The following is a 16,433-nucleotide window of genomic DNA, read 5'->3' as shown; positions in this document are numbered from 1 at the left end:
ATATTAATGCTTTTGCCGGTTGATTTAGTAGCAACCAGCAAAATCAAAATGAACAAAGATAGGAAATCCCAGACAATTGCAGGTCTCCAAGGCTGGTTTTCCAAGGCTATGTGCCATCCAGGAAAAGCTAAGGGAACGTAAGGTCAAATGAGATCTGGACCCCATCTCAGTGAAGAGTCACCGTCTACATGGTGACAGAAGGCATGGACCTCTCTGTGGTTGTAGAGTGACTGAGGTCTTTACAGTCAGATGCTTTTCTCCATACAGCAAATCTGAACAGAACTGCTGGAGGTTTAGGGCAAAGGTGCTCATCTTCTTCACTTTACTGATGACCAAGTGATGAGAAGATAGCATATGAAATACCGTTTACAAATATTATTCAACATAAGTCTAAACACCAACTTTTTTTTTTGAGATGAGGTCTCGGGACATATCCCTGGCTGTCCTGAACTCACTATTAGACTAGCTGGCCTCACAGAGGTCCCCTGCTTCTGCCTCCCCAGTGCTGGGATTGGGTCATGCCCTTCCAAACCCTTCAATATCAGCACTTTCAAAACATTCTTTTTTGTAACACCCAATTCTTATGATGATGACTGTGGGCATTTAATTATGCTTACAAAAGGATGCTAAGATTAAGTAATTTACTTGTTTCCTTTTGCTTTCAAGTCTGTTATTCACTGTGTGAGTGTGTGAAAGAATATGGCCAGGATTGGACGTGTGTTTTCCTGACTGAATGCAAGGAAGAAGAGGCTTCTGTATGGTGGGCATGAAAGTGTAGATTTGGTCATCCCTTGTAGAGGTTAGTGTATGGTAGTTATAGTTCAAAAGGAGTATGTTAAAAATATGATGGAGTGGGATAGCCTTCTACTAAGGCCTTCTGTTTCTCACCTATAATATTATAGGTTAGGAAAAGAGAATGTGTTATCTCTGCTTGTCCTTAAGCATTTCTTCCTTTTCACACAATCACTAGATTTTTTAATGGTAGCAAAGAAATGATGAAGTTTTAAGTTTGTTTCTGCTCCTTTTCCTCTTTGCTTGAGTAACATTCTTCTTTATGAAAAGTCTAAATACATCACTTTGTATGTTCCCAAGATCATCACAGTCGTTTCCTCCTTCTACCAATACTATGACAAATATTTCTGTTAATTATCCCAGTGGTTATTATAACATTAAACGATCTCTTGAACTAACTTTTATTTCATTTCAGGCAAGAAAAACTGAGGCCCAAGATTATTCAGAGATTTGTGCCAGATTTTACACGTCATTTGAGGAGCTTTAGAGGAATCTAGCTCTCCTTGTTTCTTTACAGTCTTTATTGTCAAGCTGCCTCCTGTCACACCCATGTCTGCCTGGTTTGCCTGGGAAAAGTCACAAATACTCACTGTCAGTCCAATTCCATAGTTACTATCAACATTTTCAGTCATGTTTTAATAATAGAATTATAGGACTCTTATTTTCTATAAGTCATAAATTTTTACAAGTTACATACATATTTATCAAATGAGCAAATTAACCTGGTAGTTTGGTTTTGCATATGCAATATTTATGATTAACAAGAATTTAGAATCAGAGAAGAAACCAAGATGGAGCCATCTGTCTTTTTGGAAGCCCCTTGTTGCATAATGAAACACCAACACAGTTGTACATTGTGCACAAGTCAGTGTTCATAATCAGATGCAGATCAAATGACAGAGATTAGAGATTTTTCAGAATATAATACGCATTCATTTTATATCCCCCAATTTGTAAATACAGATTTTTGCCAGCGCGTGTGTATATATATATATATATATATATATATATATATATATATATATATATTGTGTGTATGTATTCATACATACACACATGAAATTGTTATCAATTTTCAAATTATATTTATCTTGTATATAATGAGATTGTTACCCAGAAATTGAAGAAAAGGAGGCTTCTGTTTTTTCATTGTTCTTTGGCCTCATCTTCCCCCTTTTCTATAGGTTTCGTCTCTTAAATACTAGAGCAATTTTCATTCTTTCCCTGTAGATTTACCTTAGTAGCCACATGCAGAATTGTCTTTGTGTGTTGGCTGCAAAGCCATGAGTGTAGTTTTCAGGTTTGCTAATTATTGAACAACTGTAGATCCAGTTCCGTGTTCTCCGTTGGCATATAGGACTTGGATCTGAGGACATTTATTTTTATATCTCAAATCAATAAAATTATTTTTCACTGACTTTTTACCATGGCATTTCTCATTGCCATTGCTAACGTGAAATCATAGTCCTTTTGACCCATTATCAGCTATGGAGAACACTGACATGGTTATGCACTTTTGATTGCTCTTTACATTAATGGATTATTTGTCCTAGTGCATAAAAAAGAGTTGTTTTTACCTCAGGGAACTTGCAACTTGCTTGTATAAATGTTCTTGCTACTGAAAACTGAAGCAATGCATTATTGTTCCCATAAAACTCTAGGTCTGACTGTCAAAGTTCTCAACATACCTGAATTAGAGCTGGAATTTCCCCTGGCCCTGAAAGCAGCAAAACCCAAATGTTTAATAGGCCTTCACTCTGTCTGTTCTCTTAGGCTCCTAGTGAAGAACAGCTGTTGGGATGGTATTGAAATTACTCTGGGCCCCTGGAAAAAATAGAATGCAACTCTTTGAGATATTCAGGGCAAGATGACTTTGTAACACCACAATTACTTTGCTCCCATCTGAGAAGATGCTGCTTGTGTTCAGTAGCTCTTGCTAACCTGAAAAACTCTAGGAGTCCATTAATAATGAATAGGCCCAAAATGCATCAGTTTTTGTAATGTAGATGAAGGTAAGAAGTCATGTCAGGACTGGAATTTGCATATTAGAATAATTAAGTTATCTTGTTCTTTAAAGAAATAAATGACTATGAATATTCATGGTCAATTAAAATATTAATAGTGTACTGATACTTCAGTTTTAGGTCTCTAGTCATCCATAAAGGGTTTCATTTAAACTTGATTAACAGTGACGGGATACTTAAGCACACAGTGTAATATATTGTTTTTTTTTTTTTGTCTCTGAAATGAAAATGTAGTACCTGACATACGCAAATAATTTGTTTATTTACATAATGCATTGTGTCTTCTGAGATAAAAAGATTATTTTGTATATAGAGTAAGTCATGTGAACAGAATGTCTTTGAGTTCTAAAATGCTTTTCTTAAACTGCAGTCTTCACCCACATTATATTTTATATAGTTTATTTTCATTACTTTCCTCCCTCCCTTCCTCCCTCCCTTCCTTCCTTCCTCCCCTCTCACTCACTCACTCCTTCCTTCCTTCCTTCCTTCCTCCCTCCCTCCCTCCCTCCCCTCTCACTCCTTCCTTCCTTCCTTCCTTCCTTCCTTCCTTCCTTCCTTCCTTCCTTCCTTCCTTCCTTCCCTGGGAAGGAAACCCCTGAGCCTTGAGTGACCCCTTTAGTGACATCCTCAGCTTTAACTTTATGTTGTAAGTTGTAGTAAATCATGTATAATACAAATTGTTTCTTCTTTCTCATTTTAAGTTGTATTCTGGAGTAATTTGAACTACATTACCTTTATTGTCCAGCTGTCAGTGTCATCTGCCTCTGGAATTCTTTATGGCTTGTCAAAGTCCAGCTGTCCTCACTCAGTCCTAGCCCCATTCACTCCTCCTTGTAGCCCTCAAACCACCATTCTTTCTGCCTCTATGAATTTGTTCTTTTTAGGTTTCATACGAACAACACAACATTTGTGTTTCTAGGCCTACCATATTTGGTTACAACTGAGGGGAGAAGACCTGGCTCATTCCGCTACCCTCTATGTCCTGAGGAGTTCACCTAGAATTTTAGGGACCTAGACTCAGGCCAAACAAAGGTTTGTAGCTTCAAGGTAGAAAGGCGTGTCAGGGCTAGGGCTAATGAAAGAGGATGAAATGTTTTATTATGAATAGTTTAATGCAGGCTTAAACATGAGGGTTCAGGAGAAAGGAAGGCATTCAGAAAGAAAGACATATCCAGTATGAAGATACTTCCTGTTCTGTCCGAAGGTTTAAGTTACCGTAGCTATACTTTCAGTTTTGAATAAGTGAGTTTATTAATTATGCAGCATGCAAATGTAGTAGAACAGATACCAAGTAGTAGATAGATAGAAAAGCCACTTTAAGTCTGGTGCTTACAGTCTGCACGAGAAGGAAGGAAGCCCCATAGAGAAGCAGCTAGAGTTCCTGAGTCAGAATTGTGTGTGGAGCAGAGCTCCCTTTAGGAGGGCTCTATGTAAAGCAGACAGACAAATGCAAGAATAAAACAGATAATAGTAACAAGTAGATATAAAACATGGACATGCTCAAGCTCCTGACAGACTTCCCTGCAGAGTAGAGCTGCCCCGCCACAAAAGTTTCCATGCATGAGGTTCAGACCCTCCTGCAGATCTTTATATACCGTTGGGTAAACAGTGGGAATGTTGGTTGGAATTTGTTTTTCTCATAAGCTGCTCTTAACTGTGCAAAGTTTGTAATGCCGTTAATTGTTGATACTCTCCTGCACCCCATTAGTGTTAGAGGTCTAGCCAGCCCCCAGGAGTCCTGGAGGATACCTGAGCTAACACTGTTTTTTGTTCTGAGTCCTCTCTCAACAAGCCCAAACAACACATGGCAGTTTACTCATACAATCTATATTCCACCTCTGGAAAGGATAGAGAGTGTAGGTATGGGCTCCTCGAAGGAGAATCACAGTTAACTGGCAGCATTAGCCATGCAGACCTCTTGTAATTTTCAAGTTACAGCTCAAAAGGTTTCTAAGAAAACATTCTCCATTTACCTCTCTTGAAGTGAGATTATAGGATGGCCCTGGACACGGCCTTCATCAAATCTGATAAGGTAAAAGCCCAGAGTCACTGGGGCCACACATGGTTTAGCATATTTTCATTCCCTGTAAATAATATTTCCAGTGGGGGTACTAGAAGGCTGTAGATTTACAGCTGGGAAGGGAGACAGACTGTAAGCCATTGTGTAAGGTTTTACTTGCGCTAAAATTCTCGGTTCTCTCCTGTCAATAGGCTTTAACTGATTCCTGGGTGAGGGGATTCTCATAGCCCTGAGATTTTCCCTTTGTCTCTCACCTCAGTTTCACTTAGCATCAAGTTCTCAAGGATCGTCCATGCTGTAATATATGTGAGATTGCCTCCTGGGAGACTGCATTGTATTCTCTCATCACATATACCACAGCTTTAAAAAAATATTTTGATGGGTTTCTTACACATTTTGACTATTGCGAGTAATACTGAGATAGAAATATGGTTCATAAATACCTGTTTGAGACCCTGCTTTCCTCTTCCTTGAGTACATCCGAAGTAGACTTGCTGAATCATATGATAACTTCAAGTTGTATTATTGGGCTCTGGGGGCACACATTGTTAGCACTTTCCATAGACTGGCACTTTTTCTTCCACTTTCCAACTAGTGGTCCATTGGCTTCCATCTGTTCCAAAATCTCATCAATGCTAGTTATAATCTCTTTAATACACAGATTTTTAAGTTGTAGAAATAACGTATACGTATTGTAGAGTTTTGAACAATTTTGAAAGTATAAAACAAAATGGAAAATTCTTCTTAATCCTCCTTGTTTCCTCAAATATTGATTAACATTGACTCAGGTCTTAGATGAGGTGTACCATCCTCCTTTCCAGGATACCCTTTTAGGACACCTGTGGGTCCTCTTTACAGCCACTCTTAACAGGATTCCTTCGAGTGAGTGCATGGTGCAGAATGTTGATTTCTGTCGCATACTGTATAAGTCACATGCCCTTATTTTTGTGGTACCAGTAGACACTACAACATTTTACCCCATGAGTTGTAAGTGTTCAAACAGACATTGAACTGAATACACCTGTACAGCCAGCTAGGACCTTTTAAGCAGGTATTTAAGGCCTCTCTCCTCCTGGATTCCCTGGCAGAAATCCCCTCCAAGCCATGCTCTGGTTATATATTTGTAAATATCTGCTTTAAGGCAGATGCTGAGCCTGTGAAGACTATTTCACTTTTTAATGTTGCTTTTGATGTTAGACCAGAAAGTGTCTGTGCCCACCAGCAATGCTGACTTGTTAGTGCTGCCTGGAAATTTCAAGTGGGTTGCAATGTATGATAAGAGATGATCCTGCAAGAAGCTTAATTTTACAGACAAGAAGGCTGATTTGTCAAATATGTTTACCAGTGTTTGTCAAGAACAGCGCTTCTAACACACACATCTAGTGTACTGTGATTTTCACAGTCTGGTTGTTAGTGATCTTACATTATAGGGCTGTGGATGGTATAGAAGTCTATATATCAAAGCAAAATAAAAGATTGCTTTCCAATTTTATTTACTACAGGTTTTGCAACATATTTAGTCAAATAAGATTGTTTTATACCAGTTGTCCTTATGCAGTTGTAATCATTGCACTTTTTCAGTTTTAGAAGAAAGGCGGGAAGTGGAAGTTTAATGACTGTTGTTAACAGGTACAAGGATGACCAGATGCCATTTCAGTGTGAATATGGATAATATTCAGAATCCTAGGGAGGACCATGCATCTTAAATAGCATTGAAAATACAGCATGGGGATGAGAATTGATATTTCAAGAATCAGGAAAATATCAATAATAAGCATATACTCAAAGAAAAGGCCGTTCAGAGAAAGTTCAGAGTACTGTAAAAGAGCAGGTTGATCGCTCTCTGTTGAAGCTCCAATGTGCAGGTGAAAAGATTGTAGTAGCCACAGGTGATAGATGACTCTGAGCAAACTGTGTCTTCAGGCACAGCAGCGCTTCCAGAGCTCACAGAGACTGTGTGTGGCAGCACATGCAAGACCTAGTCAAGATGTGTTCAAGCCAGAACATCCCAGCACGGAGAGGAGGAAGTGAACACAGGGCCCCACCCCTAACTAAGAAGGTGTCTAAAATTGTTACCTGCTGGCAAGGGGAAAGTTAGTTTTCTACGTAGACTTTTACTGGGTATTGTATCAATCGCATTTCAGGGCATGCCCCATGCCCAGGAGTAGTTGGCCAACAGAAAATAGACCCATTGGTATTTTTGTTGCCTTTGTTTGTTTGTTTCTTTTTGCTGTGTTTTAGCATTTTTTGTCTTACAGGTCTTTTGCTTGTTTTGGTTTTCTTTCATGTTTTCAAAGACAGAGGGGTAGGCAGGTGGGGAGGATCCAGGAGGATAAAATAATGATTAATGCTCACCTCTCAAAGGAGACTGACTATGCTAAGAGGGAGCAAGTAAGCAACACAGCTCAATGGTCTCTGCCTCAGTTTCTGTTCCAGGTTCCTGCCCTGTTTGAATTCCTTCTCTGACTCTCTGTGATGGTGTGCTGTGGAGCTATCAGCTGAAATAAATGCTTTCCTCCTTGAGCTGACTTATGTCATGGTGACTTTTCACAGCAACAGACTAACTATGCCACATGGGAAACTAGAGCAGAGACACTTGAGTGCTGTAGAAGGTGGTGCAGAAACGATTTAAGCCGGGTCTCAGACAGTGGGTAGCTTTTGGCTTGGGATACTGCACAGAGATTCCCAAGAAAAGGTCTCACAGCACACAGAGTAAAGAAGTGTAAGGACCTGCTGCATCGAGAGGAAGAGAAGCAGTTCCAGCAGTGCTATGTCTTGGACGAGAAAAGAAAGACAGGAATTTGGAAGAAAATACAGGGGAAAGATATGATTTTGAAAACCCCAAGAAGTTGTAGAAAGGATAGCACTATTTTCCTAAAGGCCTTGGTAGCCTTTGAAGGGTGCTAGTTGAGAAAAAAGAAGTGATGCAATTGATGAAAGGCTTTAAACAGAGCAGTGACATGGTCAGTTTTACAAGAGACTTATTGATAAATTTGGCAAGGGCAAGAGGGCTCAGCTCCTAAAGCTGACATTGTTCTTATTGTTCCTGTTAGAGATGGTGCATTGTGTCTGAACTGTGCGGTGGCTATGCCTAGCAGGGTGCTGATGCGGGCCAGGGAGGAGAGCCTAGCAGGGTTCCTGCGTGGCTAGTGCAGTTTCGCTTTGGAGCATGAAGGGCATGATTCAAAGAAGAGCTCATAGTAGAACCTTCTGTATTTGAGGTCTGTGGGATAAAAGAGTAAAGCCTAGAGCTAGAGGAGCAAACTGAACCACACATGGATTGTAAGCTATTATTAATATTCAGGTGGTACTTGACAATGGGATGGTGCGGCCATTCTCAGGAATAGTGAAGAGAGCAAATAAATAAAAACAAAATACTGGGGTCCTGAGCATGTTGGCCATGTTTGATGAGGAAGAGCCCATGCCATCTGCAATCATTCCATATCATCTCCAAACTTCTGCATCCTCCTTGTTCTGTCAACATAGCATCTGATTTTGAAGGTTCTCCTTGGCAGTATCTGACATGTTAGTCAACACACCCATTTTTTCTTATAATAGCTGCCAAATAGTCTCCTTTTGTTTTAACAATGTGTCTCACTGTATTTTGAGGATTGTTAGTGATGGAATTTTAAATTTTATATTGCCTTTAAATTTTTCTTATACTTTTATTTATTAAATATATCAAGGTTCCAAATAACTTCTCATATGACAAAAGTTCTGTCCAAAAAGCCAAACATTTGAAACTATCCATTTTAAAAAATGCAGCATACAAGGCTTCAATGTATATTTTTGAATGTTAGTTTCACCATAAATTATAGATTCCTTCTGTTGTGCAACACTTCATCCTTTGTTTAAAAAATTATTACCTGATTAACTGGCTCATTCATTCATGTGCTGTGTGTTATGTATGTGTTTGTGTAAGTACATAGGCACACATGCCACAGTGCACATGTGGAGATTGGGAAGACAGTTTCACGGGTGTCAGCTCTCTCTTTCCACCACATAGAAGAAGATTGATCTCAGGCAGTCAGGTTTGGAGGTATGCTTGTAAAGGACCCACAGATCCATCTTCTTGTACTTCTTTCTAATTTTCATGTCTGCCTTTAATTTATATTTCCATTTTCTATTTATATTTCTAGTTTCCATTTTCTTCACATTTCTCACTCATGCATACAAAGGCACCTTTCTAAATATCAGTGATAATCGTGTGCAGAGCTACTGGCAAATCCTGCACAGCTACTTTTCTGTGACACTGCGGTAATTTTATGAGTATCCATTTTTGATTTTATGATCCTGGCAAATATACTCATTAGGCAACTTGGTGGTTCTCCACTCCTGTCCAGAAACATATTCATGCCATAGGCAATGCAGGCATCCTGTCCTCACAGAAGACTGTAACCAAGACATACTAGGACTCAGTCAATGCCCCTGCCTCAACCTACTGAACACCTGGCATTTTTTTCTTAATATTTCTGAAACAGGCCACCTATGAGTTAAGTTATTATTATCAATAATAATAAAGTACGATGTGTGGCACAGCGTTATATTTTTTTCTAGCCAATGTAACTATGTTTTTCTCATTCACTTATTTTGTTCATTCAACCAGTATTTACTTTGGCACTACTCTGAACATTTATAGCAGCTATCAAAGATCGTGGCTATCATAAAGCCCATGTGCAAGTGTGTATGCTTGTTTATCATCTAGAAAGATGATTCGATGATGTGCTAGGTTTAAAAGTGAAAGGAGAGAAGGCAGACATAAGTTCATAAAAGCAAGAGGTGGAAGTTCTAGGTAGATCTGAAGGGGATGGTGCCTTTGATATGTTTTCTCTAAAGAAACCCAGAAGCACAGTGCATGCTCTTATTTCTCCTTCTGACATACTGTTGTATTCCTCGTTGTGCAGGCCTCACTAGCTTTCTCTTTAGTTCCTTTGTGGGCTCCTTGATCTGAGGGACAGTTTTTATTAGCTCTCTAGTCCTCGTTCAATTTTTGTTGAAGTAAAGATATATCATAATGACAAGGAATTGGTACTGTATCAAAATATTGAGCTGGAAATGATGGAAAGGTCAAGGCCTTCATATTTAATAGGAAGTTTGTAGAATTCTTCGGAAGCTAAATAGTTAGCTCTTGTTTCATTAAGTTTTTATTTGCTCAGACTTTCATGATTTGAAAATGAAAACCCAAAGGGCTGGAGGTAGTTGCCAGTATCAGGTGTTATTATTTGTCATTTGGAAGTTTTGACTGATTGTGATACTGTCTTTTAGTTTCAAGTCAGAGATGCTGCCCTCCGTGCTAGCATAGTTAGCATTCCTGTGCCGGAATGCTGGCCTGAGATAGCGTGACCTTGGTAGGATAGTGCCATCAGCCACATCATTTGCCCTTCTTACATGGTGTCTGCATGCCACACTGAACAAATATCATGTAGTAAAATGTCCAAGTTTTAGCATAATTGTTTATGTTCATCAACAAAATCAGATGGGTAGAACACATAGCCAGCAGTTACATTTGTTGCCTAGATCTTTTGAGATGCCAGCATACCCTACAGGAAATTGAGATCAGAAACAGGAGCTTAGGATGTGAAGTTCTCATTTATTCTTCAGTTATTTGGGCTTCGTTTTCTCAAAGTAAATTTATCCTTAGAAGAGTTAAATTTTTTGCAGTGATGATTTTAAAATCTGCATTCTTACTATTTGTTTTATTTTGAACTCTGAAGGAAAAAATCTTGCACCAAATACTATACCATGATTAGTTCTAGCAGATTTTGTTTTTGTTTCCTCCTTTGTGTGTGGGGGTGTAAGCTATAATTTTATCTCTCTCTCTCTCTCACACACACACACGTGCTTGTGCTCTAACTAAAGTTTGAGCGCCCCCCCCCCACTTGCGGATTTGACATTTTCTGTTTCTTGACATTTTTGCCATTGTTAGACTCACTTTGTATTCTTGCTCCATATTCATCCCCTAGGGGAAATTGCGTATTTTATCTACTGGAAAGCAGGAATGCCTTCTGTCATGGACAAACCATTTATTTGTTCAAATACATAAATCCAACTATAGTGTAATGGCCCAGTCATTGGGAACTGGGTCATGTGGCAGCACTTAGATTCATGATACCCAGATCTTAAGTTCATTTCTAGAACAAAAAGTTAAATATCATATACACAAAATGAGCGATTACCCTTTTTTCTTCTTCCTTCTGTGGCCTTCATTGCTATAGCCTTTAAAAATCTTAAGTGGCATCATAAAAACAGATAAAGGGTTTGTTTCAGTATTTTTGCCTTGCTTAAGGTTTTATGTTTGGGGAATAATACTTTACTATTAGTACAATATTAACATAGTGTTGTTTTCTTTATATGCTCCATTTATTTATAAGAAATTGGATGACTGAATGAAAAAAATGAAGACATAGTACTTTATTACACCATTTTTAGCTATTTTGATATCACTTAATTTAAAATACATGCATCGGTAGTCATCAGCAACTCTGCATCTTTACCTCTGAGAATTTGTGTAAAAATTTTGTTTTATTACTAAGTTCTGATAAGAAATTCTTAATGATCCAATTTAACCTTCTCTTTGGAGAAGTGAATTCTTTGAGGTCTCACACTATGGACCTAAATATAATGGAGATTTCACAGGATTATGAAATGTGATGGTTTAGTTTCAGGGATTGAATGAATGTAGGTCTGAGAATTGGTCATTCAGTGTCAAAGGTCCTTTTACTCTGGCCACAAGGCAGAGACAAATAGGCATGTAGCAGTGGTGGATTTTGCAATCCTGCATGTGCAATGTGAGCCTGTTACAGATAACCAGTACTTGAATTTTTCCCATTCAAAACACTCATGTTCTCCTCCTGTGATTACTTTTGGACCAAAGAAATCATCATAAGATGTAGACTTGAGTCCGTCTTTGAGCCCTGTGGTGCCGTCACAAATGCATTACCCCTGGGAACATCTGGAGATACATTGAATGGCCTAACCACTAAATGAGAAGATGTTATTAAGACTCAAATGTATATTAAAAATGGAAAAATGTTTATTTTCATCTTAATGATTCTCTCAATTCTCATTTGTTGTAAAAATCCAGGAGAGGAAAAAAATGCTGTGAGCAGTCATTACTTAGAGCTGCAGTCAGCTGTGGCCCTGATGCCTGTCTCAGTTTTACAAATGACACAGGAGAATGGATCACATATAGGCAACAAGAGATTTGTTAAGGGAAGAGTGGCAGCAGTGTTGTACTGTTCTGGTGTGCACCCCGCCCTTTCTTCATTCCCGTCAGTAGCTGGTGTTTTCTCTCTGACATGAATTCTTGTAATCCTTCCCCAGCAGGCATAGCCTTCAGGGCCTGAGCTCCTTCAGCTGCACATCTATAAGCCATAGGCCATCTTACACCCTGCCTGTCTAATATGCATGTAGTTATGAATGGGAGTGGGCGTGTCTGGGGAGATGGCATCTAGAACTGCTGAGGAAGTGTGTCAGCTCTGTGCATTCCATGACCTCGCTGCGTCTTCATGGTGAAAGCTCTCAACCTGTGGAATCTCTTGTGCTTCTAGGCTCCCTTCAGCCCACGCCTCCACACCGAGAGCAGGTGGCACACACTTGCATGCTGCTTTGCTACAACCCCCTTTGAGTGGGTTTCAAAATTAGGTGAAGATCCTAATTTGAGCAAATATATGAAATACAGAATGTTCTTAAAAACAATGAACAGAGTATTTTATTAAGCAAATGAAGATAAACAGATAAGGTTTGTTTTTTATTTTAATTAAATATTAAATGATAATATATTCTAATTTCTAATCAAACTCTGTATTTTATGTGGTTACATAAGTACATAGTAAAACTTAATAGGTTTTAAAATGTATTTGGTGACACCTAGCTGTACATTAGATAAAAATAATATTCTTTCAAGAAGTAGAGATTCTGTATATTAACTTAGTGATTGTCCATAAGCCAGTGCTGATATATTAGTAACTATTGTGGGTGTCACTGAGACAAAGCTATCCCAGCCTGAACAGAGAGAACTAGGAAAGGAGAGCCACCTCAGTGCAGGATGCGTGCTTCTTCCCTTGAATCAGAACAGTCGAGAGTCTTCATTTTTTTTTTTTTTTTTTTTTTTTTTTTTTTTTTTTTTAGGAAAAATTGCATATAATGCAGGCAAAAATGTGTATAGTGTAAAGTGGAAGAGAAGAGAGAGATTTATGAGAAATGAAGCACAGGAAGGAAAGGGTCTTGCATTTGAAGGGCATTCATTCCCTTTCTTCCTTTCAGCAGTTATTCCTGCATTTTTACCACATGCTAGACAGCCTTTCAGACATGAGCGATAAGCATAGTAGTGAGCAAATGGGTTTCTGTTTTTATGGAGCCGACACTTGTTTTTATAGAGTCTGATAGACACAGAGCCGGGAAGCAGATTAGGGTGTAGGAAGAACAACCGGGAAACACGAGGCCGTTCAAGGGTGTGCTTCTTGGCCTTTCTGAGGGTGCCAGAATGGATGAAGGAAGCAGCTTTAAGAAAGATAGCTGTGCTTGACCCATGACTTCAGAAGTGACAGGGACCTATTTGTCTCTGGTGATGGTGTCTTCTGGTGATGCTCTGCTTGTCTCTGCCCTGCCCACTAGATGCAGCCTCACCCGTGTTGCCTGCTGCTCCCTTCCTGCTGTGCTCTCCCTGTACACTTTTCTTCATGTGCCTCCCATCACCACTAGTCTTTCCTAAGTCTTCTGTCTGTCTCAGTTCTTCCTCATCCCATACACTTTAGATAATTCATTTGTTGGATAGCCTAGTCCTTGGACTACTTTGATTTCTTTTCCTTTAATTGCAATAGAAAATGGTAATTGGTTATTTCATTTTCTAATGTAAAAATAAAATGTGTCATAATTTTATGAGAAGTACTGTGAGAGATACGGCTGTTTTCTGATGTAAGACAGAAACATGTCTTTCATTTTGTGAAAAAGCAATAAATTGCTGACTATATCTTTAAAAAGTGTAAAGTGTGCCTTGAAAATGTTTAAAGTAGAATTATTAGTATTCAAGTCAGATTTTAGTTTGCTGTTATATCCATTATATATTTTTTGTATTTATAATTGGCAATGTGTTTTTAAATTATATAAAATTTTCCTTCCTTCCTTCCTTCCTTCCTTCCTTCCTTCCTTCCTTCCTTCCTTCCCTCCTCTTTTTTACAGCACAACTACAGTTTCCCTTCCCTCTTCTCCTCCACGTCTCTCCCCAGCACCTGTCTTCTGTACTGCCATTCACTCCTCCCCTCTGACCACCACCCCTGCAACCACTCCTCCCTTTCTCTTCAGAAAAGGGCAGGCTTCCCATGGGTATCACCCCTTGCCATATCTAGTTGCAGTAAGAGTAGGCACTTTGCCTCGTACTGCGGCTGCACAAAGCAACCAGCACAGCGGAAATTGGTCTGTAATTCTTTCTTTGTTGGGTCTTTGTATGGTTTTCATATCAGGGTGACTGTAGCCTCATAAAATGAAATTGTCAATGTTAATTTTTTTTTCTATTTTGCGGAACAATTTGAAGAATATTGGTATTAGCTCTCTTTTGAAAGTCTAGAAAAATTCTGGAATAAAAATTTCCTATCCCTGGGGGCTTTTTTTTTTTTTTTTTGGTTGGGAGACTTTTGATGACTGCTTCTATTGTTTTTTATTAGGGGTTTCTAGTTGTCTTTGCACTGTTCGTCTGCGTTGATTTAATTTTGGTAAATGATATAAAGAAATTTACCCATTTTTCTTTGTTTTTTTTTTTTCCCCAATTTTGTGGAGTACAGTCTTTTTACGTAAGATCTAATAATTCTTTGAATTCCTTGGTGTCTGTTGTTATGTCTTCCTTTTAGCTTCTGATTTAGTTAATTTGGATATTTTCTCTCTCACTTTTAGTTAGTTTGGGCAGTGGTCATATATCCGGTTGGTTTTCTCAACGAATCAACTACTGGTTTCATTGATGCTTTGTATTGTTCTCTTTGTTTCTGTTTTATTGATTTCAGCCTTGAGTTTGATTATTTCCTGTCATCATCTCCTCTTGGGTGTGTTTTGTTTGTTCATTTGTTTGTTGTTCTACAGCTTTCATTGCCCTGTTAGGTGCTAGTATGAGGTCTCTTTAATCTCTTTAGGAAAGCACTCAGTGCTATGAAGTCTTAGAGCCCTTTTCATTGTGTCCCACAACTTTCGGGATGTTGTGCCTTCATTTTCATTGAATTCTAGGAAGTCTTTAATTTCTCTACTACTTCCTTGTCTCAGTGGTCATTCAATAGAGAGCTGTTCAGTTTCCTTGAGTTTGTAGACTTTCTCTTTTTTTTTAAATTTTGTTAATTTATTCATATTACATCTCAATTGTTAGCCCTTCCCCTGTTTCCTCCCATTTTCCCTCCCTCCCACTTCCCCGCTTCTCCCTCCCCTATGTCTGTGATTGAGGGAGACCCCCTCCCCCTATATATGCTCTTAGAATATCGAGTCTCTTCTTGGTAACTTGCTATCCTTCCTCTGAGTGCCGCCAGGCCTCCCCATCCAGGGGACGTGGTCAGAAAAGGGGCACCAGAGTTGATGTGAGAGTCAGATCTCACTCTCTACTCAACGGTGGAGAATATCATGTTCGTCAGCTAGGTCTTGGTAGGGGTTCGAAGCTTAATGCCTATATTCTCCTTGGCTGGTGCCTTAGTTTGAGGAGGACCCCAGGACCCAGATCTGCCTGTCATAAAGTTCTTCTTGTAGGTTTCCAGGACCCTGTGGGTCCTACTACTTCCTCTTTCTTCCATGCTACTCTTGCCTAAAGTCTCAATTGGATATCCTCTCTTCTGACCCACTTTCTTGGTAAGTAAAGTTTTTCATGGTACGTATCCCTTGGGCTAGTGTTTTGATATAAGTGAGTATATACCGTTTGTCTCTTTTTGCTTCTGTGTGAACTCACTCATTATGATAATTTCTAGATCAATCTATTTGTCCACATTCACCAACCCTTCATCTGACAAAGGTTTAATATCCAAAATATATAAAGAACTCAAGAAATTAAACACCACCAAACCAAACAACCCAATTGCGAAATGGGGCTTGGAACTTAAGAGAGAATTCTCAACAGAGGAATATCAAATGGCCGAGAAACACTTAAAGAAATGCTCGTCCTCGCTAGTCATCAGAGAAATGCAAATCAAAATGACACTGAGATTCCATCTTACGCCCACCAGAATGGCTAAGATCAAAAACTCAAATGACACCACATGTTGGCGAGGATGTGGAGAGAGAGGAATACTCCTTCATTGCTGGTGGGAATGCAAACTAGTACAACCACTTTGTAAAGCTATCTGGCGCTTTCTCAGAAAAATGGGAATAGGGCTTCCTCAAGACCCAGCTATCCCACTCCTTGGAATATACCCAGAAAATGCCCTACCACACAACAGGGACATATGCTCAACCATGTTCATAGCTGCTTTATACATAATAGCCAGAACATGGAAACAGCCTAAGTGTCCCTCAGTAGAAGAATGGACTAAGAAACTGTGGTACATTTACACTATGGAAGACTACTCAGCTATTGTAGACTTTCTCTTCTTTCTCTTGTTGTTGAAATCTAGCTTTAAACCATGGTCTGATAA

At 39.0% G+C, this 16,433-nt stretch overlaps 1 protein-coding gene across 1 annotated transcript in view; it reads left to right on the top strand.

Annotated features, from left to right (window-relative positions):
• Exoc4 (exocyst complex component 4) overlaps positions 1-16,433 on the top strand; it is a 741,149-nt gene that overhangs the window by 302,459 nt on the left and 422,257 nt on the right. The window lies entirely within an intron of this gene.

Source organism: Acomys russatus, chromosome 10 (assembly GCF_903995435.1).
Source record: "Acomys russatus chromosome 10, mAcoRus1.1, whole genome shotgun sequence".
Classification (NCBI taxonomy): domain Eukaryota; kingdom Metazoa; phylum Chordata; class Mammalia; order Rodentia; family Muridae; genus Acomys; species Acomys russatus.
The sequence above is the reverse complement of the archived record's forward strand: the minus strand, read 5'-3'. Positions and strand labels throughout refer to the sequence as shown.